Source organism: Diceros bicornis, chromosome 1 (genome assembly GCF_020826845.1).
Source record: "Diceros bicornis minor isolate mBicDic1 chromosome 1, mDicBic1.mat.cur, whole genome shotgun sequence".
NCBI classification, from domain to species: Eukaryota; Metazoa; Chordata; class Mammalia; order Perissodactyla; family Rhinocerotidae; genus Diceros; species Diceros bicornis.
In genome coordinates this window covers 93,950,414-93,977,847 of record NC_080740.1, presented here as the reverse complement: position 1 = coordinate 93,977,847, position 27,434 = coordinate 93,950,414, and the positions used below count along the sequence as shown (strand labels likewise).

Sequence of the window (27,434 nt, the reverse complement as noted above, 5' to 3'; positions counted from 1 at the left end):
AGGTAGCACACTTTGCTGGAGTCATATAACACTGACCAGAAATTGTCTTCAGGGGAGTCCTGGAAATGGGGTGGGGGCAGCCATGAGACCCACCAAACACTATTCTTGTGTCACAAAAGGAGGCTGCATATGAGGATGGCTAGTCCTCACCCCCACCCACCCCACCTAGTACCTCAGAGGACTCTGCAATTGGGGGGCTTTGGTGGTACTTACTGGTGGAGAGTGAAGATGTAGCACATCCATTGTGAAGACAGTTCATGGGGACCACCCCGTGACTGCACTCTGAAAGCAAGATGGGAGTTTTCAACTTTGGGATTCTTATCTTCTCCTGAGATCGAGAGCTGTTTAGAATGCGTGTGGAAGAGGAGTTGGGTGGGGAGAGGGTGGGAAAGCACCTGAGCTTCATTTGTGAGGAGGTGGGGCCTGACAGCACCACCAGCCTCACCTCAGCTCCGAGTCAGAACGGCTGTGGCCAGGGGCTTCAGGTACAGCTTTGAAGTACAATGAGTGCTTTTGGCTAAGTCACTAATTTGAGCTTTTCTTTCCACCTTGGCAAACTAATCTTCCCTAAAATGGTCTTCAAACTTTTTTTTAATGCAATTAAACTTATTTTTCAGACAGAAATTTAGAGAGAACCCCAAAATAGATGAAAGTGGAGCTTCTCAAGTAGAGTGGGGAATTGGGGTGTTGCCCACTGGGTCTCACAGACTTTCTTGAGGGATGTGAATCACCTCCAAAGAACTAGATACGGCAGAGACTACCAACCACTCCCAGACTCCAAGTCTTGCCTTCTTCCATTTAGTAATTGGACCCCTCCCTGCTGAGTTTTGGCTGGGCACACGCCCAGCTTCCCTTCAAGCTTCTGGCTAGTGGGTTGTGAGCAGAAGTAAAAGGGCAACTCTCAGGTGATGTCTTTAAAAAGAAAGCTCTTGGCCCTCTGCTTCTGCTGCCCCCCCACCTGGCTGGGAAAGGGGACAACTGGAGTGGCATCTTGGACCCACAAGTGGATACCATGTATCAACGATGGTAAAGCCAACATGCCAGCTTCGGTGCTCAGGTGACCCCATGGAGCAGTGCAATTATTGCTCTGGACCACCCACCTGCCCACCATCTGTACTGCTACCTGAAAGAGAAACGGAGGCCCATCTTGTTAAAGACAAGTGTGTTTGGGTCAGTGGCTTAGCCAGTTGCCTAACTAGAAAACCAAGGCTGAAAGAAGCACAGTTTGCTAACCTCTATATTATGCACTCCAAGCCTTCAGCAGTGTCAGTTTATAGCAGACCATTTCACTCTTATAACACATGTTCCCCTGGGGCTTTGGCCCACTTTTAAAGCTTCTTCAGCTCTACCCCAATAAAGAAATCTGTAGCTTTGTTGGACGAGAGGATCAGAAAAGTTGGTTCATCCAAACAGTCATAAATGTAGACACTAATTTATAAACTGATGTAGCAACACAAAGCAAATTAGCAAATCTGATTTCTGTTCCCTTTTCTCCTTGTATCATTTCCTGCCACCTCCCACCTTTCCTTTATTCTTACCACTCCTTCTCACTCCTCTTTCCCTTTGCATTTTCTCTGGAGTGTCTAAATAAGTTGTTCAAACATGTAACATTCCATGGCTCATCAATGATGGCTCACGGAAAAGTAGGAAGGCAAAGCATCTAGGACACAGCTGACTGCTGACAACTCAAGTACCAGGAGATGGCAAAATCACGTGAGAGCTAAACACTGTGGCAGGGAACTGTCTTCCTATTGAGACACTGCTAAACTGCAGAGGGAAAACAGAAAAAGTCAAGGGTAATCTACAAATAAAAAGCAGCTATAAAACGAAAGAAATGTGAAGTGTTCAGTGGACCTTCCTTTCAAATTGTAAACTTAATAACTGCCAGCATTTAAGAGTCAGGCATAGGTCTAAGTGTCTCACATACATGAGCTCTAATCTTTGGAGAATTACGGTCAACATTCTCCCATTTTACAAATGAGGAAACTGGAATACAGAGGAGTAAGATTTGGGATTTGAACCCAGCCTTGACCGTTTTTCCCCCATACCACCCTGCCTTCCACTTTAAACAAGAAATATAAAGTGTTAAAAACTGGCCTTGGAGAACGTGATGGTTAATTTTATGTCAACTTGGTTGGGTCATGGTGTCCAGATATATGGCCAAACATCATTCTGGATGTTTCTGTGAGGGTGTTTTTGGATGAGATTAACATTTAAATTGATGAACTTTGAGTAAAGCAGATTGCCCTCCCTAATGTGGGTGGGCCTCATCCAATCAGTTGAAGGCAGGCATTGAACAGAAAGACTGACCTCCCCTGAGTAAGAAGGAATTCTGCCAGTAGTCAGCTTTTGCACTTGAACTGCAGCATCAGTGCTCTTCCTTGGATCTCCAGCCTGCTGGTGCACCCTACAGGTTTTGGACTTGCCAGCCTCTCGAACTGCATGAGCCAGCTCCTTAAAATAAATCTCTCTCTCCCTCTCTCTCTCTCTCTCTGATTCACTGCTATAGGCTGTTCTGAACTGCTTTCCTGTAACCTTCAGGGGTTTCTCTGTGAAGGGCACAGCCACACGTACTCTAAGTGAGCCAATCTGAAGAGGCTGAGGCCAGAGTGGTGTCCTTTCCCAGTCTGTAATTATGCATCTGCGGCAGAGTCCTCTTCCTGGGTTTAGGGGGTTTAAAGGAGGACTACTTTTCCCAGTCTCCTTTGCAGTTAGGGGTGATCATGTGACTAAGTTCTGGGCAATGAAATGTGAGTGTTGTGATGTGAGCTACTTCCTGGCTTGGCCCATAAAATCTTCTGGAATCCTCCAGCTCTCTCTTCCACTGTTCCAGCAACCTGGGAAGTTCATATTCAAAATGAGCTGACTAGAAGATGGAGGAGGGCCACCAGCACCATATTAGACTTTGCATGAGCAAAAGATAAAACTTTAAGCCCATTAACTTGCTGTAATTTGGATTTACTTGTTCCCTCCTCTAGGCTCTTCTGTCCTGATGAAGGCAGCATCCATTAGTTTCTGTATCAGTTAGAAGAGGCTAGGCTGCTATGACAGAGACTCAACAATACAATGGCTTAAAAATAGAGTGGCCAGGGGCTGGCCCAGTGGTGTAGTGGTTAAGTTCACGTGCTCTGCTTTGGCGGCCCAGGGTTCGTGGGTTTGGATCCCGGGTGTGGACCTACACACTGCTCCATGCTGTGGCGGTGTCCCACATACAAAATAGAGGAAGACTGGCACAGATGTTAGCTCAGGGCAAATCTTCCTCAAGCAAAAAGAGGAGGATTGGCAATAGATGTTAGCTCAGGGCCAATCTTTCTCACCAAAAAAAAAAAAATAGAGTGGCCAAATGATCTGTTTACACAAGCAATCTCAGTATAATTATTTTCACAGGTGTCTCAATTTGGATGATAAATTATATGGACACCCTACTTAAAGAACAAAGAACTTTATATCTCTCTCACGTCACAGTCCAAAGCAGGCATTCCTGCCTGGCAGCTCTACCCTCAGTTCCTTTGACGTAACTGCTCTGCAGACTTCAGGGCATTGTTGTCATCTGGATGGTTGGAGCTGGGCTGCTGCCATGCCGAGGTTGTCATCAGTGATTTTTTTATTTTTTAATCTTCTGATTCCCATTGATGAAGAAAAAACAAAGTGGAAGTCACAGTTTGAATATACCCCTAGACCAAACACTCTTAGATACGTAATCAAAACTTGAAACTGCTCTGATTTCCCTAAAATGCTGACTCTGACCTTAAACAAAACTTAAGCTTTCTTCCTGTCAGTTCAACCTTACAGCTTCCTAACTAATCAGCTACACACAAGTAAGCTTATGTAGTGCTTTAACCCTAAAAAGAATGTAGTTTGGAGTAACCAATCATGATAGAAAACAATGTATTTCCTCATTCACACTTTATAAACTGAGATGTAACTGCTGAAAGCTGAGCTATAACCACTTTTGGTTGCAAGTCTCCCTGTTCACAAATAGTGTGTTTCTCGCTCAATAAAATATTCATATTATGTAAAGCTCTCTGGTATTTCTTTTGACACCATTCTATACTGTGAGCACAAAAAGACCAGGGGTCCAAGTTTTTTTAACTTCTTATTTGAGATCATTTAGATTCACATGCAGTTGTAAGAATACAGAGATCCTTTACCCAGTTTCCTCTCAAGAATAACATCTTGCAAAACTATGATATGACATAACAACTAGGATGTTACTATTGGTACAACCCAAAGATCTTGTACAGATTTCCCCAGTTTTACTTGTACTCGTGTGTGTGTAATTTAGTTCTATACAATTTTATCACATGTGTAGGTTTGTATAACCACCACCACAGTCAAGACACAGAGAGGCCAACTTTTTTTGCTCACTGTCACTTCCTCCAAGGCCTAGTGCAGTGCCCCACACAAAGAAGACAGTAAATACCTGCTGAATGAATGAATGGTGTACTAGCTAGGGTTCTAAGATGCCATAACAAAGATGCAAAAATCCAGCAGTGTAAATGACAAACGTCCAGAGGTAGGACTGGTGGGACAGCTATGCCATCCACCTCTGGGCCAGGTAACTGCTGCAGTCCCACCGTGTTCCCAGCTGATGGGGAAATGAAAGGCAGGGCACACCCAGTCCTTACAAGGGCAAGGCCTGGAGGTTGCACACATTGCTTCCCCTCACATCCCATTGGCCAGAACTTAGTTGCAAGGACACACCAAGCTGCAAGGGAGGCTAAGGTCAATTGTATTATCTGCCTGCAATTCGTCCTTCCCTCCCTGCCCTTGGCTGTTCACCATCCAAGGTGTTCACAAACGTGCAGAGGACTTCTTCACCCCATCAATGTTGGCCTTTGGCCAGTGGCATGTGGGCAGATCTGACAGTGTGTCGGTTCTGAGACAAGGCCTTAAGCAGCCCCACTGGCACCTCCATGAGAAGAGCCTACCCAGGTAGCCATTGGTCCAGAGGATGAGAGACAAGTGGAGCAGCCCTAAATCGCTTCCCTAGCCTGAAGGAGAGCTGCCTCTGCTGACCTGCAAGAAAAGTAAATGGCTTTTTTTGGTAAGCCACTGAGATTTTGGGCTTGCTTGCTATGCATCACTAATGCAGCAGAAACCTAACGCAGTGGCCAGGAGCACAGCCTGACTGAGGAGTTCTACTATTGAAAAGGGAAGAACGCACATTGGTGTACTACAAACATCCTGTGGGTATGAGAGGGGCCTCTCCCTGGGTGGAGCAGAGACAACTTGACCTGTGGAGGTTCATCCTTTGGGAGCCCAGAGTGTTGCCTAGCCAGCTTAGTTAGTGTGAATATAATGTAAGGGGGCACGCTTTCCTGAGACTCAGTCATGAGTAGAGCCACTGGGGATCAGCTGACCTGGGGCCAGCTAGAATGGTGAGAGGAGACTGGGAGTACCTCTGTCTGGCGGCATCTTGAGAATGAAGGGCAGGTTGGAAGTGGGAGGAATGATGATAATAGAAACCTGTCAAAACAAACAAAACCGTCATATTAACAAACAGTTTGAGAAGTTTTCCCCCTGAGTCAAGAGGTGTTGCTAATAATAGAAGCCTGAAATAACCATGTGTTTTACCATACTAAATAATCAGTGTCTATCTGTTGCCAATACAGCTGTAGAGAATGATGCCATTCCAATCTGGATCCTTTACAAGATTTGGAATGCATGGAAAAGATAACTGATGCTTCTACCAGATCAGTCAAAATTTACCTCTAAAGGATAATTTCTCCACAGCGCCTCGGTGCCTCAGCACTCATAGTTTGCATGCTGAATCCAGCTTTTTAAAGGAAGCAGCTCTGCACTACTTGCCGATTAGTCTATCAACAAGAATTTGAGTGTGCAGAAATGGCAATGAATTTATTCTACCTTGGAAATTGCGAGAGACGTGCAAGAGGTAAAAAGCTTTTGAAAGCATAGCAATTTGGATGTGACTATCCATTCTGCGGTAGATGAATTACTTCCTGATAAAGGACTGGCTGCTTACTTGAAACTGATTGAAGAAAATAAGACATAGTTTAAAACATTTCTTCAGATACAAATATACCCTAAATTTTACCCATTTTGGTTTTTTTTGGTATTTATTTCTCTACTTTTTATTGTGAAAACTTAAAAACAGTTAAAATGTTGATAGAACCACAAATGCCTTCCATCTAGATTCAGTGGTTGTTAATGTCTTACCATATCTGCTTTCTCTCCTTCTCTCCTCCTCCATCACACCCACTCTGCCACACCAGTTTTTTTTGTGTGTGTGTGAGGAAGATCGGCCCTGAGCTAACATCTGCCAATCCTCCTCTTTTTGCTGAGGAAGACTGGCCCTGGGCTAACATCCATATCCATCTTCCTCCACTTTATATGGGATGCCGCCACAGCATGGCTTGACAAGTGGTGTGTTGGTGTGTGCCCGGGATCCAAACCAGCGAACCCCAGGCCACCACAGTGGAGCGCGTGCACGTAACCGTTACACCACCAGGCTGGCCCCTATGCCACAACAGTTTTGAAAATAAGTTGTCAGTATAACACTATGATGCCTATATACTTCAGTGTCAATCTCCTAAGAATAAGGACAATCTCCTATATAACCACAATGCCACTATCACACCTAAGAAAATTAACAATCATTCTACGATCACAACTAATATCCAAGCCATATTTAAAGTTTCCCTAAAGATTTCTATGTAATCTCCTCTCATGATCTAATCAAGGTTTATGGATTCCATCTGGGGATTAATCTGGAAAATCTCCCCACCTTAACTTCTGTTTGGTTTTGACTTATGACACTGACTTGTGAAGAGTCCAGGCCAGGTGACTTACAGAAAGTCAGACATTCTTCGTTTGTCTGATTGTTTCCTGATAGTGTTCTTTAACTTTGACTTTTAAGCCTGTATTGCCCTTAAAATGGAAGTGAGGTCTGGAGGCTTGATTAGGTTTGGGTTAAAGATTTTTTGCAAGAATACTTCAGTGGCATCTCATGAGGAGGTTCATATGTTGGGTTTTTCCACTACTAGTGATGCTAAAGGTGATGACTTGGTTGAGAAAGTGACTGCCACCTCTCCATGGAGAAGCATCTGCCTGGAAACAGAGACTGAGGCAAAATTTACATGCTCAAGTTTTATGATGGGTACAATCCTATGAAAGCAAAAAAGGGGAAAAAAAGAATAACCAGAAAAGGAGTGAAATGAATACAGGGTAGTTCGTTGCTGAGCTGGTCATGGCTTCCTAAGCAGTCCAGCTGGTCGCTTGGTCATGTGGGACATCTTTGAAGATGCCCTGTGGCACTATCATATCCCAGAGGAGTCCTTCTCTGAGACAAAATCCATGAAAGCCAGGGCCTCCATGGGTCCCACTGCGATGGACCTGGGCGTGGGAGCTGCTGCAGCTCCTCCCTGGCAGGTGTAATGATGGCCTTGCCAAAGGCAGAGATGTCTGTCATTGTAGGAGGTGAGGTGACAAGATGAAGGCTGGAGGTTTACAACCATCACTGAGTCAGGGTAAGTGGGTCCTAAGGGGCAGATAGGGCCAAATGCCTCTGTGGGGGTGGGCAAATATTGGATCCAGTACCAAAAGGAACATCTTCCCCTTTGAAACTAGTAATGATCTATGGGGTGGTACTTTGCCCCTGTGGGAACAACCTATTGTCCAACTACCTTCCACGTAATGGTTTTAGTACCCATTGATTATTCTTGCCTGTACCAGTTACTACATTGGGAGATGCAAGATATGGGGGCTAGTTGTCCCCATTGCTACTAGGGTGTCACTGCTTCCAGGCCTCTGCAGGAACACAACTAGGAGATTATAGATATATGAAGTGGCATGAGTTCATATTGTTATTGGCATTTAACATAAGTGTTTTTCTTAAAGTTTTTTTATGTTATCTTTTTCCTCTTATGTTGGAAATTCCTGGTTCCCAATAATATTAATGTATGTATAGTGAGAGTAGTGTGTTCAAGTTACCCAAAATTACTTTCTACTTCATTGTTGGTTCCATAACCAATTTTATATAGAGTTAGGTCATTCGTGTCTTTTAAGGTCCAATTTTAAGGCATTTTTCCTTTATGATTTACTTTTATTTCTGAGTATGTAAAATACATGGTTCAAAAATCAGCATTATAGGGGCCAGCCCTGTGGCGTAGTGGTTAAGTGCACGTGCTCCACTGCTGGCGGCCCAGGTTCGGATCCTGGGTGCGCATGGACGCACCGCTTGTCAGGGCATGCTGTGGCGGCGTCCCATATAAAGTGGAGGAAGATGGGCACAGATGTTAGCCCAGGGCCAGTCTTCCTCAGCAAAAAAGAGCATGGATGTTAGCTCAGGGCTGATCTTCCTCACAAAAAAAAAAAAGAAAAGAAAAAAAAATCAACATTATATAAACATGTTTAATCACAGAAGTCTCACTTCCATGCATATCCTCTTCACCCCGTTCCAATCTATTCCTTATACGTTAACCATTTTCATTAGTTTCTGGTTTCCCTTCTTGTATTTCTTTTTGCAAAAATTAGCAAATACATGTATACTTTTAAATTTCCCCTTCTTTCTTATACAAAATGTACTACACTATATATTCTGTTCTGTGTCTTGCTTTTTTCCTCTTAATAATATATATCCAAGGAATTGTTCCATACTGGTTCATAGATACTTTAAATGCTAAAATTCATTAACTGTTTACTATATGTGTCAAGTGTCTTAGTCAGGGTAGGCTAGGCAATGCTGTAGTAACAAATAAATCCCCAAATCTCAGTGGCTTTACAAACAAAGGTTGACTTCTTGCTCACATAAAGTCCTATGTGGGTTGGGCAACCCTTCTTTGTCTCGTAGCCACATGGCCTGGAGTATGTGTCCTCCATGGCAGCCAGGCTGGGTAACCAGGCATAGAAACAGCCCATGCCAGAGCCCAGTCACATGGCCCCAAACCAACTACAAGGGAGGCTGAAAATGTGGTTTCATGCTCAGGAAGAGAAAACAGAAATGGAATTTGGTGAACATATAGCACTGTCTCTGCCACACCAGGCTTTGCATCCATTCTCTCATATAATCCCTACAACAGCTCTAAAAGTTAGGTACTTTCATTATTCCCATTTTACAGCTAAGGACGTTGAGGATCCAAGCTCTTACATTCCTTTCAAAATCATAATGTTCCTGTGTGTCAGGATTAGTTTCAAACCCAGATATATCTGCCTCTAAAGCCTGTACTCTTACCACATTCTATGGCCAACCAGTATTGTCCAGTAAAAAAGCACAGCAAACCCGTTTCATCCACGGACAAATGCAAAATTTAGAGAAATGGTGGCGCTCAGAGCAATTCATACAGAACAATAACTATTTGGTGGCGCTCAGAGCAATTCATACAGAACAATAACTATTTAGGTTTAAGATTCATAAGCTGTTTCCTACAAAAGAGTGCAAGATAAAAATTAAATCCATGGAGGGGCCAGCCGGGTGGCATAGCAGTTAAGTTCACGCACTCCGCTTTAGCGGCCGGGGGTTCACCGGTTTGCATCCTGGGCGTGGACCTAGGGACGACTCATCAAGCCATGCTGAGGTGGTGTCCCACGTAGAGCAACTAGAAGGATGTGCAACTATGACATACAACTATCTACTGGGGCTTTGGGGAGAAAAAAGGAAAAAAGGAGGAAGATTAGCAACAGATGTTAGCTCAGGGCCAATCTTCCTCAAAAAAAAAAAAAATTAAATCCATGGAACAGTAAAGGCTAAAACATCACAGGACACAATGTCTTAGTAGCACTGTAAGATAAATTTCTGAATCAAGAGCTAATCGTTACAGGAATTTTTTAAAGTTCAAAATGAAACTGTAAACATCTTTTCTTCCTCTTCCTAAGTAAAAGCTTCTTATAGTCATTGTATGAGAGAAATAATAACAATTTCAAAACCATTCAGTATAGCTCTGAGGAATTAAGCCAAGTTGAAAAACCTTCCCTTTAGAGAAGGAAATAAAGTAAATTTAAAAAATCACCATGGCCACTTGGGCAGTGCCTTTAGTCCCACAGGATCACTTATATATTTATTGCCTAAGATTGGGTGCAACGATGTTAGATTCCAATGTATGCTTTTAGTAAGTGATTGCAGCAAAATGAACAAAATGACAAAACTGGGAACTCCGATTTAAATGAAGCATTGGCCACCCATATGCAAGGACTGCAGATTCCATGAAAAGGTAAGATGGTTCCAGAAGGGTGATTTTTCCAGAATAAGGCAAAGCTCACCCTCACCTGTGAGTGTGAAATTAACTCACTTTGACTGTTGATCCCAGTTTTCACAATAACGCCTTGCAGGTCTCAACGTCCTATCAGTGTCTTTCAAATGTTTCAGACCCTGACTACAGTGAGAAATACTATTAGCCACGTACACACAGTCACTCACAGACACAAAAGGTTTATGAAACAAAATACAGGGAAACACTCTGATGCCCTTCCTTACCCCCCCACCCCCTACCGCCTGCTCTACTCCACACTACCCTACCCCAAATGCTGGCATGACCTGCATTCACAGTCTGTAAGAACTTGTGACTGGCTGTTTGAAACCCCTGAGCTATGGCCTATTGCTTTGCTGGCCAATCAAACCAGCCTGTGTAGCATATTTATTTTGTCTTTTTGTCCCAAAGTTCCCAGAGGGAAGAGGGACTCAGTGCTTGGAGAGGGTAGTCACCTGGGAATCAGTAACCAAACCTGGAGCCTGGAGGGCTCAGTGCCATCTGTGGAAGTTGCCACTCCTACTTTAATTCCATCTTCACAAATGTTGAGGCTCACTTAGCATGTTGTAGTGTTGCTAAGATTGCCAGATTTAGCAAAGCAAACAATCAAACAAAACCAGGACACCCAGTTACGTTTGAATTTCAGATAAACAATGAATCTTTTTTTTAGCGTAAGTGTGTCCCATGCAATAACAATAATTCCTTGTTTATCTGAAGTTTCAATTTAACTGGGTGTCCTGTATTTTATCCGGCAACCCAACTGGCTGCATGCCCTGACCCTTTACTCTGAAGGTCCTAAATCTTATGGATGGGTCTAGGCCGGACAGGTTGTCGGCACTGCTGCTGGGACGAAGGACATCTGCTCAGCCTCCTGCTCCCGTTCTCACTGCTGCCTATATACCCCATAGCCCCTGCAGGGTCCCCTCACCTGTGGGCACCCTCTGAGGGCACTGGATTGGCAAGATGGCACAAACCATGCTCCTGCTCTGTCCACCTGACCCTCAGGTCCTCCTGGAACCTGGGCAACCAAACCTCGGGGATGCAGGCTGTTCCACTGCCACCTCTAGCTCAGAGGCAAAGGGACAGTCGCCAGCCCTATCCAGCTGTTGAATAGAACCCCAGTCTTTCCTTCCTGCAGTCACTTCTGTCTCTACAAGCGACCCTCTCTGAGAGAGGGCCCACAGGGAGAACAGCAAATAGCTTCGACTCCACTCCACACCTCCCTCCTGCCTCTACTTCTATACAGCCCAAAGAAAATCCTGCCTTTCCATCAAAGAGCACGCTCTCTGTCTACATAGGCCAACTCTGTTCATCCCCTCAGAATTAGGACATTTGGACTTTTCGTCTTATTCTCCCCTCCTTCCTCCCAGCAGAAAATTGGTCATTGTCTGAAATCGCTCACAAATGGATGGTTTAGTAAGTGCTGTGATATTCCCTGTGATATCCCCTGCCTCCCCGCTGTTCAGGCTGTTCCCTTAATGTTTAGTTAAGAGCAAGAATAAGTCTCACCTCCTGGTCACAGCTTCAGTGGGGTTCTGAGCTCCTGGGCCTTGCAGGGCCTCCCTCCATGGCCTGGGCTGCGTTGTGAGGGTGTTGACATGTCTGTTTCTCCAACAGGATGTGAGCAGCGCAAGGACAGGGGCTCCACATCTGTGAAATGAGCACAGGAAGTGGAGTCTGTTGCAGCTGGACAAAGGGGGCACGTGGACAGTATGGGCCGTGGTCTTGGCTGTCCCTTCCTTTTACTTTCTTCAAACTTTTTCAGTAAACACACCTTCTTCCCTTTGTCTGCCAAGACCCATCAGATCTGCTGCCAGGCCACAATTCCTTCTGGGGCCTTCTCTCCCTTTGTCAACACTTACTTATCCAGACCTTTCTGCCAGGGCTATCTGGGTCTTTCAAAGTGGCATAAAAAAAAAAAAACTCATTATTGCTAATGTGTAAATGGTTGCCATTGGATAAATTTGAAATTTTATATTTAAAAAAAAACTAACAGGTATTTATTAAACTCTACTATGTGTGCCTAACACTTTTAGGGTCACATAAGGTTAAAACACAAGTTCCTGCATTCAAGAATCATACTGGAAGACAAGATTTAAATACATAAAAAAACCATTTAAGAATGACCCAAAGAGACTAGTAGATAATAAAATGTATTTGAAGTGACTTATAAACGTCATATAATGACACTGTGTTTCATCATCTGTGGAATCACAGAGGATTTAATCAGCTTATCCCTAAAGTTTCCTTATTTGTTCCAAATAAATTACCAACTAGATCTTTCAAATTTTAAATAATAAAATAATGCGATATGGTACTTTGTGCCAGGTACCATTGCTGGCAGCTCCTCCAGTCTTCACAACAACACATGAGGTGGCCATTATTCATTTCCCACTTGGCAGGTGGGGAAGCTTAGGCAGAGAGAGGTTAAGAATTGCCTATGGGCACCGAGCTTTGTGGTGGCAGTGGCGTGAACCCAAGGTGGCGGGCTCTGAAGCGTGCGTGTAACAGTGTGCCGTGATGGCGCTCTGTGCAGGCCTAAACTCCTGCTTTCCCACATGTACTCACTTCTCAGATTGTACGTCCTTACTTTTTTAATGGGAAAACAATGTATCATTCTTGGAATGCCTATTCTACTTTCCATTGCCCCACAAACTTGGCCCTCTTGGTTCAAACTCATACAACTTGCAACCAAGTTCCTAACATTTTCTTGGCTGTTATCTCTTCTCTACGGATTTGGTTTACTGGAATCTATAAATTTCACTCAGATTTTAGCCCAAAGTCCTGCCTCCACATATCACATTTCTTTCTTCATTTTCTCAAAATTTATCAGGTTAAATTTTCAGTACTTTGTCTCTCCTTTTTCTACCTCTTTCTTAATTTTGATTTCACAGCACTCTGGAGGATGTCCAAAGTGCTTCACCGAAACTTTGGTTTCCTTGGTGGCTGCTCATGTCTACTAGATCCTGTAGCTGTTCACACTCCACTCGAGTCTCTCAAGATACTGCTGGGGATGGGGTGGACTGAGGGACACGGAGAGGAGCAGACTAGGGTAGCTGGACCGTGATGAATCCCAATACAAGGCAAAGAAGAATCAGTGCTGACAGCTACTGAGGTTTCAAGGAAGGAGTGCACGGGAGCTGGCAAAAGACTCCCGAGGACTTCAGTGGGCGGAGCAAGAAGAGGGGGCGTCCTAGGCTGAGGGAGGCAAGGTCAATCTGGAGTCTTCGGGTCCCTTGGACCCACCGCCCCTGACCTCGTCCCTGGAACGAAGTGCGCATGGTGTTCCAAGTACTGACAAAGCCTAGAAAAAAAGTAAATCGAAATTTTTTCTTGGAATATTCTCCTCACTTTGGGTTGCAGCTGAGTAATCTGATCCATTTGACACATCACACCCAATTCTCTGCTGAAATTCCAGTTGTTTTTCACCCACTCAAGAAGGCACTGTCAGAATGCAAGCAAGTAAGCTTGATATTCTTCCAGACATGACTTCAAATGGGTCTGATTTATTTAGAAGTCAATCATCTGAAAATGTCAGTCCTTTAACAGTTACTAGGAACGGATCAGAGGTGACTGCCACACAGCAGTGAGACAACTTGGAGGGAGAGGTGCAGCAAGGGTGGGTTATTAACTCCCAGAAACCGGTGGCCCCCTTTTTAAAAAAATTTGCCTTGACCAGTTTCCAGACGACACCTAATGAGCGTTTGCTGGGCTTGCTGGACTTCCTTTAACTTAACTTTCTTCCATGATTCTGAAGGAGTCTAGTGTTGGTTCAGGGGTAGGAGGGGCACGCCTGGACCACACCTTTGTCCCCAAATAAGGTGAAAAACAGTGATCACACACCTAGCAAAAGATCAGAGACGGTACTTTAAAAGATTAATAATGTGTTTCCTTTTTTATGATTAATAAAGATTATCACTGACAATTATTTAAAATGTTTCTAACAATTAGAAATGGTTGTTCTGGTTTAAAACCCATTTCAAAACAGGTAAAGGAAATATGATAAGTTTATAATTATGGTTTTGGGGTAACAGTTGTAATTGTTTCCCCAAACTACTTTTCAACTGCTCCTACACAAGGAGATGCTTTAAAGGATATGGCCGCGGTTTGTGAAAGCTGGTCCCTGAAACCAGGACCAGCATCCAAAAACCTTGACAACAGACCCCGCTTAGATTATAAGTAGTAGAGATATTCCTATTTGAGCTTGGTTCTGCTTGAAGTCAAGAAGGATTTACGACCCCCAAACCAGTGCTTCCTCTCTCTTTCCCTTCAAGACCTTGCGGTGACCCACCTACCCCCAGGAGGTATTCCTAATTAATTTTATCTCTCTCTAAACACTTTTTTACAGCAGCACTACTGAATTGTCTTTAGTTTTTTACTTGTAAGTTTCTTTGTTCTTTCTGGAGAATGAGTCTCCTCTCTTCCTGTGACCTGATATATCCTGAAGGCAAAAGACACTTCTGTTTTGGACTGTGCTCCTTTGACTGCTTCCTTCTCCCACCCTTTTCCCTCTCCTCCCCTCTTCCCACCACCCCCACCAGTGGAGCCCCAGTGCAGGAAAACCTCAGCCTCCTGGCATCAGATCCAAGGTTGCAAATACTCACAGCCCCCGCTGATGGAGCCGGTCTAAGGAAATACCGACCTGAGCAAGCGCTCCTGGTTTAAATGCAATTTCACAGATTTAAAAACAAATCAACCAAAGCAGTGATAATCAGAACTTACAATATTGTTAAAGAAAGTTATTTAAAAGCAGACTGGCTTTCTCTATGGCATAATCCCACTTTGAGAGCCCTGAAATAGAAGTCAGGTGAGAAATGGGAGCAGCTTTCTAAAGGCAGGGTATGTTCAGGGCTTTCTCTGTTCTCAGATGGAGAGGGCACTGGGTGACCCCTCCCCTGAAAGCTCAATGCACCAGCACCCCGGCACTTTCTGCTATCTGTAAACATCTAAAAGCCACAGATATTTACATAGCTCTTTCCAGTTTTAAAATGGTTCCCACATCCTTGGTTTCATTTGATCCTCATGAATACCTTGCTAGGGTCTAAAGACAGGTTTCATTATCCTCACCTTAGAAAAGGAAACCAGATCTCCTGAGTCCAGAGAAATCAGAGGAACCAGGATCTGAGCTTGTTACTGCCCAAAGTGGGGTTCGTCTGCCCACCACAAGACATGTCAATAGTCAAGAGGCAAGGAGGCAGCAAAGAAAGGCCTTTTGATTACAGCATGCTAGCAAGAGGGAAGATGGCTGACTAATTTATGAAAGAATCATCTTACAGAACAAAGATTACAGGCCAGTTATATAGAGGGTAGGTCTCCTGGTGGGGGAGGCATCTGGTCTCAGGGTGGGGTATCCATCTGATCTTAGTTCCTGATAGTCTTGTTTTACTGGATATGCATCAGAGACCAGGGCAACGCCCCATACCCTGATCTTTCAGTTGTCGTTGATGACGGCTATCAGCATAGACTTTCCGCCTGGGGGTCATCAGATTTCTAAGGAACTCATGAGAAACAGTTATGGACTTATAGCAGCTGGGAGGGGCCATAATATCCACAGGGCATGTCTGGGTTAATAAGAGGTGATTCCAAGTTACAATATGGTTTTTTTCCTACAATATGGCTTCCTTTATGTCAACCTTGTGTTGAGCCAATATCAAGCTCACAGATAAATGTTCACTGAATTGAACAAATACAGAAATATATCAGTGTTTTAAGGTAAACAGAATCTCTTCCATTAAGAAGCTCATAATCTAGTTGGGGGGAAATGCCCAAAATTAAAATAATTAAAATAACAATATACGGATTAAATAAGGGAAGCCAGACACAAGACAGTAAGTGAACTGTGAAATAAGGGAGAAAGTGCTACGATTTCGGGGCCATCCCAGTGGTGTCGTGGTTAAGTAAGCGTGCTCCGCTTTGGTGGCCCAGGGTTCTTGGGTTCGGATCCTGGGCACACACCAACACCCTGCTTGTCAAGCCATGCTGTGGCAGCCTCCCATATAAAGTAGAGGAAGATGGGTACAGATGTTACCCCACGGCCAATCTTCCTCAGCAAAAAGAGGAGGATTGACAACAGATGTTAGCTCAAGGCTAATCTTCCTCACAAAAAAAAAAAAAGAAGAGAAAGTGCTACAATTTTAAGTGTACTTAAATAACTTCCATCCCATGATTGGATTAAAATTCCCAAATGTCCTCCACTTGCCACCCCACCTTCATCCCAAGTCCCTGCTTAATTTTCTGGGTTTTACTCAGATTCCTTATGGCATCTATAAAAAGTCTTCAGCTTTACACCTTAGCTATGGCGATGTCTAGGCTTGTCACATCCCCTTCAGTCCTGCATTTGCAGTTCAACTCTAGGTCAAAAATAAAAGCTTTTTAAAAGCCACAAGACACATGAAAAAGGGGTGGCGGATATTTGTCTTCAGTGTTCCAGGAAGGTCTACCCTCACCTCCTGGAATTGCTCTTGAAGAGAGCAGATTTTAGAAAATAGTATGATGACTAATGAAGAGAGACGTTTCAGGAAAGAATACCAACCATGCCAAGGAGAAAGAGAGCGAGTGAGAAGACAAGGAGAAAGTCAGAACATGCCAATGGTCAGGACTGTCTCTATCTGACACAGAAGAAACATGCTGTGATAATTATGTGCATACTAATAGGGATAACACCACTTAAAATTGAAATTTCCCAAAATCTAGAATGGCACTGGCCCATATCCACTGCCCTCCAGAAAACATAAATTCCCCCCAAAAGCCTTTTCCTTCATCTGGGGATTCTGTAGCCTTTTACATGGAAACTGGTCCTGTGTCCTTATTCACTCCTTATATCACATTGGCAAAAACAGATGCACAGCAGAAACAACTCAAATGTCCATCAATTGATGAATGAATAAAGAAAATATGGTATATACACACAATGGAATATTATTCAGCCACAAAAATGAATGAATTGCTGATATATGCTATAACATGGATGAACCTTGAAAACTATGCTAAGAGAAAGAAGCCAGACAGATAATGTGTGATCCTATTCACATGAAATGTCCAGGACAGATCAACTGATAGAGACAGACAGTCAGTCAGTGGTTGCTAGGGCAGGGAGGAATGGGGAGTGACTGTCAATGAGCATGGGGTTTCTTTCTGGGGTGAGGAAAATGTTCTAGAATTAGTGGTGATGGTTGTACAACTCTGTGAATATACTAAAAACCACTAGATTGTACACTTTAGAAGGATAACAAAAATAGGTGTACAATTTTAGAGTTTTAGTTTACATTTAAGGAAAACATGAGAGAACTGAATCCTATTAACCTGATGTTTCCACGGAAACATTAGAAACATCAAAAATAGAACAAATATAACTGAAAACCTAGTCACAAAAAATGGAAAAGAAACAAAGACACAAAAAGGAAGAAGATGGAAGACAGTCAAATGAGTCCTAACATTGGTGTTCCTAAAGAAGAGAACAGAACAAATGAAACCGGGGGAAAAAAAGTAAAGAAGTATTAGACTGAAACTTTTCTGAGTCAATCATAAGAATAGTAATTGATATTTACTAAGCACTTACTATATATGCTAAGCATAGTTTTAAGCACTTTACATGCATGATCTCATTTAATGCTCACAATAATTGAATAAGGTTAGATACTATTATCATCTCTACTGTATTCCTAAGAAAACTAAGGAACGGAGAAGTTTAGTAACTTGCCAAAGGAAATACTGCAGTAAGTGGCAGAACTAGAATAAAATAAAACTTGCATCTGCAGATGTAAAGGGTATAATGTGTCCAGGAAAAACTAATATAACTGTCATTCTGGTAAAATTTACTGAACTTATAGATAACGGAAAACCTACATGAGCATCCAGACTGGAAAATCCAAGTTTCTCCCAAAGGGAAACATCATCTTACCTTGGCTTCAGATTTCTCCTCAGCATCAACTAGTGTCAGAAGGTCAGAAGGCTGAGCAAGGTCAACAAATCCCGAGGAGGTGTGACCCCAGACTTTTATGGTTGGCCTAGTTGGCTTCTAAGTAGAAAGCCTGAAACTATTGTCATTCATGCTTGAGGTCTGCCACCTGAGAGAAACTTTGCCTGAGTTCAACAAATTCCAGGAAAGAGCTGGTTGGCCAGCCCTGGGTCTTGTGCCACCTGGGCATGAGATGTCATGACTGGCCCAACGTGGGAAGAGACAGAGAGAAGAGCATAGAGTCATGAAATAATTGAGAGATGAACTCTGTGGGGTGTGTTGATTGATTGGATGTGGGAACTTTGTGAAAGACTTCAGGGTTTCTGGAACAGGCAATTGGTTGGGTGATGCAGCCACCTGCTAAGAAGGGGAATGCTGGGAGAAGAGCTGAGGGGAACACTGTGAGCTCGGTTTTGGACACTTGTGTTAGACGCATCTGTGAGGAGACCAAGTTGAGATGTCTAGCAGACAGCCGGGTATACGGGCCTGGAGGACAGAGAAGGGACTTGGGAGGCTTATTTGGGTGTCTGACACAGAGCTGACAATGGAAGCCATGTGACTTCTGTGGGATCATCTAAAAAGAAAGTGTAAAATGTGAAGAAATGAGGGCCCAGCAAAGGGGCCCAGGGAGCCTCAGCATTTAAGTGTTGGGCAGAGAAGAAGAAGGAGGGAGAAGCTAGTTCAGAAGGCTGACAAGGAGTGGTCAGAGGGAGGAGGAAATCCAGATGAGTGTGCTGGTGTGGGAGTCACGGGGGAAGAATGCCGGCAGGAGGAGGGCATGGGCGACCGTGTCAGAAGATGCTGAGAGGTACAGTAAGAAGGGAGGAAATGAGTATGGCTGTTTCCTTATGCGTCAGAATTTTAAAATACATTCCAGAATAAAAGAGCACATGACAAACAGCAAATATATAAACTGCCTTTTGTACCTATCAGACTTTGGACTGAGATCAGTACAAAGAATACTTGCCAGGGTAAGGAGAAACCTAGTAAATTATAAAAGAGTATCTAGTTTCTAAAACAAATTTGAAATAATTATTTGCAAAATGTCTGAAAAAAATATACACATGAAAAATATATTGTGAAAATGGCCAAGAAAACACTGAAAAACAAGGTAATGGGGGAAGACTCTTATTGCCAGTAATTAAAACTTCCAGCTGCAATGACCGAACAGGTGCCAGAATAGATAACTACCAAACCAGAATGGAAGCCCCAATACCTTAGTTTGCTGGGGGACTGTGGATTAGCTCCTTGGTCTCTGGTTACCTTCTTTCTAGTTGGACAGGTTGGAAATCTAACTTGCTTGCAATTAAGTTTGGCCCTTGAGCGACATGTGGAAGACAGAAGAGAGGTAGTGGCCATTTTCCTGCTGCTTCTGATGGAAACATGAGGCTTCTGTGGGGAGGAGGGACCTACCTACTGTAAACAGCACCTCGGCCATGTTCTCCAGGTGTTCAATCCCTCTTGGCCACACTCAATCCAAATGATGGTCAATGAGACTCTGCCTGCTGGTCCTCCAGGTGGAGTAACTGATACAAAAATCTCTAGTCTACTCCCAAGCGTTTAGTCGAAGGCAGAGCACGTGCAGCAAGACCAGACTTCTGGCCTAGCTGGTGTTGACTCCTGCAATGTCAAAAGAGCACACAGACATAATTAAAAGGCAAGTAACAAACTTGGAAAATATCACTAGAATTAAATTGTAACTGATCATTAATAAATAAGCCAATCATAAAGTGCTAGCACCTTCCTTGATTTAACAAGATTTAGTTTTTCTGCTATCAGAGGGAATGAGGCCTAAACATAGGCAACACAGGTAACAATATTTTATTTTATATTCTATAAAGAGTTCCTGCAAATGAATGAGACAAAGATGAGTTCAAATGGGCAAGACACATGAGTAGGCAATTCACAAAAGTGATGCATAAAAACAAGTTCAACATTACTAGTAATTAATGAAATATAACTTAAAACAACAATACAAAAGCACTGTTCTATCAGATTAGCAAAGATGACACAGAATGATAAGACAGTGCTGGCAGAATGTGGAGAAGACCCTCCTGCCCATCGGTGTCAAAGCGGTGTCCCCTTTCTGGAGATGTGTTAACAGTACGCATCAAAAGCCTTCAACAATGGGTGCATCTTTTGACACCAGTTCCAGGGTTTTACTGTGAGGAAATATTTAAGGATGTGCACAGAGATTTAGCTACAAGTAATTTTGCAAAAGTGAAAAATTGGAAACAACCCAAATGTACAAAAACAGTGATGATAATTATGGTACATTTGTATAATGGGATACCATGCAGTCATTAAAAATGCCATAGAAGTATATTTTTTGACATGGAAAATATTTCCAACATATTAGGTAATAAAAGCTACTTATAATATGATCCCAAATATGCATATATATGAACAGAACAAATTTGGAAGTCTTCATTATTTCTGGCTGCTGGGTTTACAGATGGTTTTTATTTTTACATTTTGCTTATTTATTTATGGTTTATTATTTTTCTATAATGAATGTACATTTGTTTTATAATAATTTTAAAAACCTGGTAATTATGTGAAAGTGAGAGAAGGGCACTAGTAAAGTCTGAATTCACTGGAATTAAACAGTAACTGATTATTAATAAATAAGCAAATCATAAAGTGCTAGCACTTACCTTGATTTAACTAGATTTAGTTTTTCTGCTACCAGAAGAAATGAGGCCTAAAATAGAAAGTGACTTGACTTATAGAAAATAAAGTTACAATTCAGGCATACCTAAATTTGAAGTGTGAAACCTGTACCTGTTACACGTCTATGTGTGTGTATAAAATATTTGGAAGGATATCCACTAAATTTAAAAGTGGTTCTGTTCAGCAGGGTGGAATTAGAGGAGGAGGGAAGAAAATTAAAGTTAACAACTCTGTATTGTTTGACTGGTTATAACATGCATGCAAAAACCTAAGTACATTTAAAAATGGTTATAATTATGAAAATATTTAGAAACATGGACAGTATCTATGGTATGGTGATAAAAAATCGTAATGTGAAATATGTTTACTATGCTTATAACCATGTTCACGTATCTCCATGCGAGAAGGGCCTGTATGGGAATACACTATAATGACAATAGTGCCTAAGTTCATTCATTTGTTCATTTATTCCACAAATGTTTGCTTAACACCTACTACGGGTCAGGCACTTGGGATACAGAAAGAAATCAAACAGCCAAACATGCCTCCCTTCATAGAAGTGACATTCCAGCAGGGGGAGATAGACAATGAGTAGAAAACATAATAAATATGTTAGGAGTTGACAAGTGAGTGCTATGGAAAAACTATAGCAAGGTGAGAGGGACTGGCAGTACTGGGCAAGGGGCAGGATGAAGTAGGTTGGTCAGGGAAGGCCTCACTGAGAAGGTGATATTTGAGAAAAGATTTGAAAGAAGTGAGGGAATGAGTCATGCAAATATCTGGAAGAGCCTTATAAGCAGGGGGAACAGCCCCTGCACAAGTCCTGAGGTGGTTTCCAGGAATACCAAAGACGGGAGCGTGGCTGAGACAAAGCAAGCAAGGGGAGAGCAAGTCAGAGGTAAGCAGGCCAGTCAGGTGATACTGGGCTCTGTAGGCTACTGTAAGGACTATGATTTTTGATTCACAGTGAACTGGGGAGCCACTGTGGGGTTTTGAGCAGTGAAATGCCAGGATCCTTCTGGCTGCTGTGCGAAGACTAGGCTACTGCGGTTGGGGGGCAGAGGGACCTGGTTGTCCAGGTAAAGGATGAAGGCAGCTGTAGGGATGCTGATGTGTTGGATCCTAGACATAGTCTGAAGGTAGAGCCAACAGGATTTCCAGACAGATTGGAAGAGGATGCGAGAGGAGTAGGAGGATGGCTCGTGGAGTTTTGGCCTAAGTAAATGAAGTCGAGTTGCCATTAGCCATTTTTTTTTTTTTTGTAAGGAAGATCAGCCCTGAGCTAACATCCATGCTAATCCTCCTCTTTTTGCTGAGGAAGACCGGCTCTGAGCTAACATCTATTGACAATTCTCCTCCAAAGCCCCAGTAGATAGCTGTATGTCATAGTTGCACATCCTTCTAGTTGCTGTATGTGGGACGAGGCCTCAGCATGGCTGGAGAAGCGGCGCCTCGGTGCGCGCCCGGGGTCCCAACCCGGGCTGCCAGTAGCGGAGCTGCCAGTAGTGGAGCGTGAGCACTTAACTGCTAAGCCAAGGGGCCGGCCCTGCCATTAGCCATTAACTCCGATGAGAAAGACAGCTGGGTGAACGAGGTGTGGGGCTGGGGGAAGGTCAGGAACTTACTTGTAGACCTGTTATATTTTAGTGTAGTAGCAATATAAATTTCGTTTTAAGGATGTTCCCAATATTATGATCACATCTTTCTAAATAAAAAAATCATTTCAAGACTCCTAACCCAGCAACGATTACATTCCCAGTACTGAAAACATGCAAGTTGGTCACAGCTAGGAATCTGGAGAAGCCACGTGGATAAATGCTATGTCAGAAGACTGGAGCCTAGGTTCCAGTTTTCAAAAAGGCGGGAAAACAGAGGCTGCAAATCTGTCTACAGTCCTGGTAAGATTCCAAAACATGTCATTAAACGGATGACACTTGAACTCCAAAAATTAGTAGTAGCTCCTCTCGGATTCAGCTTGAAATCAAGAACAAATTGGACCAATATACTTAGAAAAAAGCAACCAGGGCAATTTTGGAACTTGGTACTGCAGCGTTTGAAGGAGTGGAGAGAGTTCTTCAGAGGAGACAGGTGTCAGGTGGCATGACAGTGGCAGTACCAGGTAGTGCTGCAGATGCGGTGGCCCGCCCGCGCCTGGGAGGCCCTCCCCTCCAGCCTCCACCGCCTTCTAGTCGCGTAACCCGGGGTAAACCTCTCTGCCGCTCGGGGGGCGGCCCCGCGGTCCTGACTGCGGGTATTAATACCGGTCAAGTGCTTCGCACAACGCACGTACAGCGAAAGGCTGTCCTGGGAGCGCGGCACTCATTTTAGGCGTACTCTCAGCCTTTTCCTCCTCTTTTCACAGGCGAGGAAGGTCCTGCCGCGGCGAGAGATGCGGCGAGAAGTACGCGACGACCTGATGGCACAACCTTCCTCCGGCACTGCAACAGAGCCCTCCGCGCGGGGCCGGCCCGGAGGCCTCGGGCTCCCGGAATTCTCTCCGGGGGGGGCGGCGTCGGGGCCAGCGGCTGCCCTCGCTTTTCCACGGCCCGGGTCCAGGGGCGGCTACTAAGCTAGCCGAGGACGGAGGCGCAGGAGAAAGCGCCCCGCGCGCAGGCGCCGCCCCCATTCCCGCCCCCGCGCCACGCTCGCTCCCGGCCGAGGCGTCGTGACGCACGCGCGTGCTTCCGCGCCGGGGGGCGGCGGGGGGCCCGCGCCCAGCCACAGCGCCTGCCCCGCCCAGCTGCGGGGCCGCTGCTCCTGCCCCAGCTCCGTTCCCACCCAGACCAGGCCCTGCCACACCTCCGCCCATTGCTGTGACAGAGACTGCAGAGCAGCCGCACGCCCTGCAGACCCACGCCCCTGCGCCCGCGGTGGCGGTGGTGACGGGAGGGGGTTGGCCAGGAGGAAGGGGGCGGGCTGAGGGGAGGTGACCGTTGCCGCGGGCCCACTTCCGGGGGACGGGCGGAAGTGGCTGTGGTGGATGGTGGGCGGGGGACAGGAGTGCGAGGGGAGGGCCCAGCCGCCGGGGGTCGAGGGGGTGGGGCCTGGCCGGCGGTGGGGCCCCGGTCTCAGGCCCGGACTCCGACGATGGGCGGGCCGTGGCTCCCTGGCGGGGCGGGCGGGATCCAGGTAACAGCCCAGCGCAGATAGGGCAAGGGTCGTCCGGACGGCCGAGGAGTGGGGGTCAGAGTCTAGAGGGTCGCGATGTCACCTCTTCCTCTGTGAACATTGAGCACGGGTTCCTAGGAGACGGGTGGGAGGAGTTAAATTCTTGGCGGGGGGGGGTGTCATGTGGACGCCACGCCCCTACAGGAAGGAAGGCTGTGTGTGTGTGTGTGTGTGTGTGTGTGTGTGTGTGTGTGTGTGTGTGTGTGTGTTAGGAATAAATTTGGAAGGAGGCGACAGGGGTGGGCTCCCAGACTGAGAAATTGGAACACGGGGGCTATTGCTGGCAGGACTCCGGCCTCTCCAGAGAAGAGTGCTGTCGGGAGTGGCCCCTGGAAGGAGTTTGACAGATTGGGAATTACGTACCTGGCACAGTGTCGGAAGCAGAGTGGGAGGTGAGGGTGAAGGGAAAGGAGCAAAGAATGCTTGTGGAAGGTGCCAGCATCTAGGTCTGGAATGGATTGAGTTCAGTCGGGGAGAGCTGACTGAACACCCTAAAAAGCTTGAGAAATGTAGGGCGATTAGTGTGCGGTGCTAAGACGACAAGAGGAGAACAGGAGGAGGATGTCCTTTTCTGTATTTCTTGGAAGACAGTCTCCACACACCCTCAGTGTGTCTGGTTACTTTTCTATAGTGAGAATGGGTGCTATCCTGCCTTTATGCTGAGCCATATATGTGTATACATATTGATGAGGTGACTGTGTTTTGGGGTGCAATATGTGAGTGAAGCAAGTACTTGGTGTAATCTCGTGGAGTCTTTAAGGAAGGGTTTTTGATGATAGAGCAGAGTAAAGGAATCTAATTTAGGTAGGGAATCTTAGGAATCCATTTGGGTATATAGTAGATTAGAGAGTGTCATAATGTTTAAATATTCCACAGGTTGACACGGAAATCAGCCTCCTGGGCCATGCAGGTTCTGAGGCCTGTTTCTTCTCATGAGCCCCAGCAGAAGACGGATGGACCATTCTTCACAGTGGATGACTTCCTTTACCTAAGCAAGAGAAGGGATTGTACGTGGGATCTGCCCATCAGCAGACTCAGGGCTTAATAAGCCAGCTGAATGAAGGGATGTAACAGATCCCTGGGAGGGACGCTGAAGCCTGCAGTGGGGGGGGAGGGGCCTGGACATACCCCTTCCCCCCCAGACTCCTCCCCCTCAGAGTCCACTCAGCCATGGACTTTGGACCTGGATAAGAGGAGAGAAGCTGTACTTTGTTTAGTATATCAGATTTGGAATTCTCAGTTTCGGAAATGGAGTTCTGGAAGGACGTTTGATGGTCTCCAGGGGAGCAGCTGAGAGAAGAGAAGAAAGGTAAGGTTCTTGTCTCATTTCCCAGTTGGTGTTTTGCTACTCCTGTGCAGTGTTGAGTGGGGCAAGTTGGGGGATGTTGCCATTCAGGAAGTGGCCTGATGTGACCTTTTACCCCATGGGAACACAGGAAGCCTCACCTCTCCTTCACTCTCTCCGGGTGCAGACTTGTTCCCAGCCTCTCCATCCCCAGGCAGGAGGAGTATCTTGTAAGGGATTTTGAGCACTGGCAATTGTGAGGTTAGGCCAAGGAGAACTTGAAAAGAATTTAGGCCTCTGAAGGGAGGTTGGATTAGATTACCTGTAAGGGTCTTTCCAACACTGAGATAATGGGATTCCAAATCAGTTTGGGCTAAATAAGACTCTGGAATGGATTACCCAGGCAGAGGCAGGCTGCTGTATTTTGGGGAGCTAACTGAATAGAACTGCCTTGCTAGGGTGGGGGTAGGAGATGGTCTAGATAACCTCCAAATTCTCTCTTCTCCTCCACCTATAAGGGAGCTTAGACCATGAAACCTCATGGAAAGAGCTGAGGAACAGAACACAGGTTTGGGAATCAGGTTTTGTGTTCTAGCTCTGCCTTTCTTAGTCAGTGTGCAACCCTAGATATGTCGGTTAAACTCTGCTGTGTTCTCTTCACCTGCAAAATGGGAATAACTGACTTTCCAGGTCCCTCACAATTTGTTACAAGGAACAAATGAAATGAAAGATTTTGAAAAGTATCCAGGGCCATGTAACAGTAACATTGACATTGTTTGATATACCTGTATAATTGTTACATAGAGAAAAGCTCTGAATTAGGAGTTCTGTTCTTTTATTCAATTAGTGTGCTGGCCAAAGCCTTAGATGTCCTTAATTAAAAGCCTGCCCCGAATTTGTCTCATCCTTTTCCTGTTAAACAATACCTGGGATTATCAAGTTGTGGAAATGGTGCATGGGTCCAAGGAGAACTGAGATTGAGGGATTCTGGCGCTCAGGGCTCTCCAGTCAGCGTGGCAAGTGTGCCTCTTTGGGGTAGCAGATTAAAGAGGGTTGGAGGAAAGTTTAAGTCTCAAAGGCCAAGTGTCTGGCCCCTAGAAGATGGAGCTGCATTTCTTGGAGTGAGTACCGGGCCTGCGCTTCCTGAGCCATGTCCTAGTCTTCTCTCCTGCTCTTTAAGATGTTTTCTCAGACTGCCATCTCTTAGCCCTTTATATTTTCACAGGCTCTGTTCCCACTTAAAGCAGACCTGTTCATGTTTACCTCCTGCCCGCTCCTTCCTTGAACTCCAGTTTGCCTATGCCAAGATGCCTGCTTTTCTCAGTGACAACAAACAGTGGAAAGGAGAGGTGTTGGGAAATTTGATAGTGGGGTATGGTGGCCTGGGTGAGGGGCAGGAAGCTTGGCTTCTAGCATCTCTTTGCCTCTCACTAGCTGTGTAACACCTGGGTCTCACATTCATTGGGGGCTGGCAACAATAACTAAGATCATTTGCAAGCTGAAAATCATCTATGTGTGATTAAGTTTCTTTCTTTTTACCCCCTTCTTCCTTCCTTGCCTGAGTCCCCGCAGTGTCCTGAGGGCTGGGCTGGCAGGCTTGGGTGGAGTCACTGGCCCTGAGCTGTTCCTTCTCATCTGGTCTGATGCCTGGGGCAGCCCCTCTGAGGCCAGGCTTCTATTTTAGAAGGTCGGGATTTCAGGTTGGGCATGTCATCTCCCCCAGCTTCACCCAGCAGATTCTTTTTGCCTTCTTTGCTTAGGCACTGGGATCATAGTGATCCCTCAGGGATGTGTGGTCCCAGGATGCCTCTGCAGCCTTTATCCTACCGGAGAGACCTGTGAGTGCTTGGAAGCATTTGAAGTGCCACAGAGTTGTGTTGTATTTGTATAGGGCTTACATTATGTGAAGTGTCCAGGCTGTTGTTTGTGTCTGTTTTCCATCACCACATTGCTGTGAGGAAGACAGAGCAGGATTATTTCCCCAGTTTGATATATGAGGGAAGCTACAGAAGCCCTGAGCAGAAAGGGCTTGCCTAAGTATGGAGTGGCAGACGTTGTGATCCCCTGCCCAGTGTTGTGCTCTGTTTCTACAGCATCTGATCTGACAGGGGCCTTCTGGATTCTGCTGCAAACCTCCAGGGAGGGG

The 27,434-nt window shown here is 45.0% G+C and overlaps 1 long non-coding RNA gene across 6 annotated transcripts; it reads right to left on the bottom strand.

The window, feature by feature from the left end:
- LOC131410291 (uncharacterized) lies at positions 1 to 23,692 on the bottom strand. Of its 6 annotated transcripts, none has more exons than XR_009221222.1 (7): positions 22,461 to 23,692; positions 20,820 to 20,866; positions 19,576 to 19,782; positions 13,075 to 14,048; positions 11,715 to 11,855; positions 214 to 5,469; positions 1 to 59 (listed from the first exon to the last, which is right to left on the bottom strand). It is a non-coding gene; the product is annotated as an uncharacterized LOC131410291 (long non-coding RNA). The 6 variants fall into 6 exon arrangements; XR_009221220.1 differs by lacking the exon at positions 13,075 to 14,048 and having other exon boundaries at positions 214 to 3,619; positions 5,403 to 5,469; XR_009221223.1 differs by lacking the exon at positions 13,075 to 14,048 and having other exon boundaries at positions 214 to 282; positions 5,403 to 5,469.
- Between the last annotated feature and the right edge of the window lie 3,742 nt (positions 23,693 to 27,434).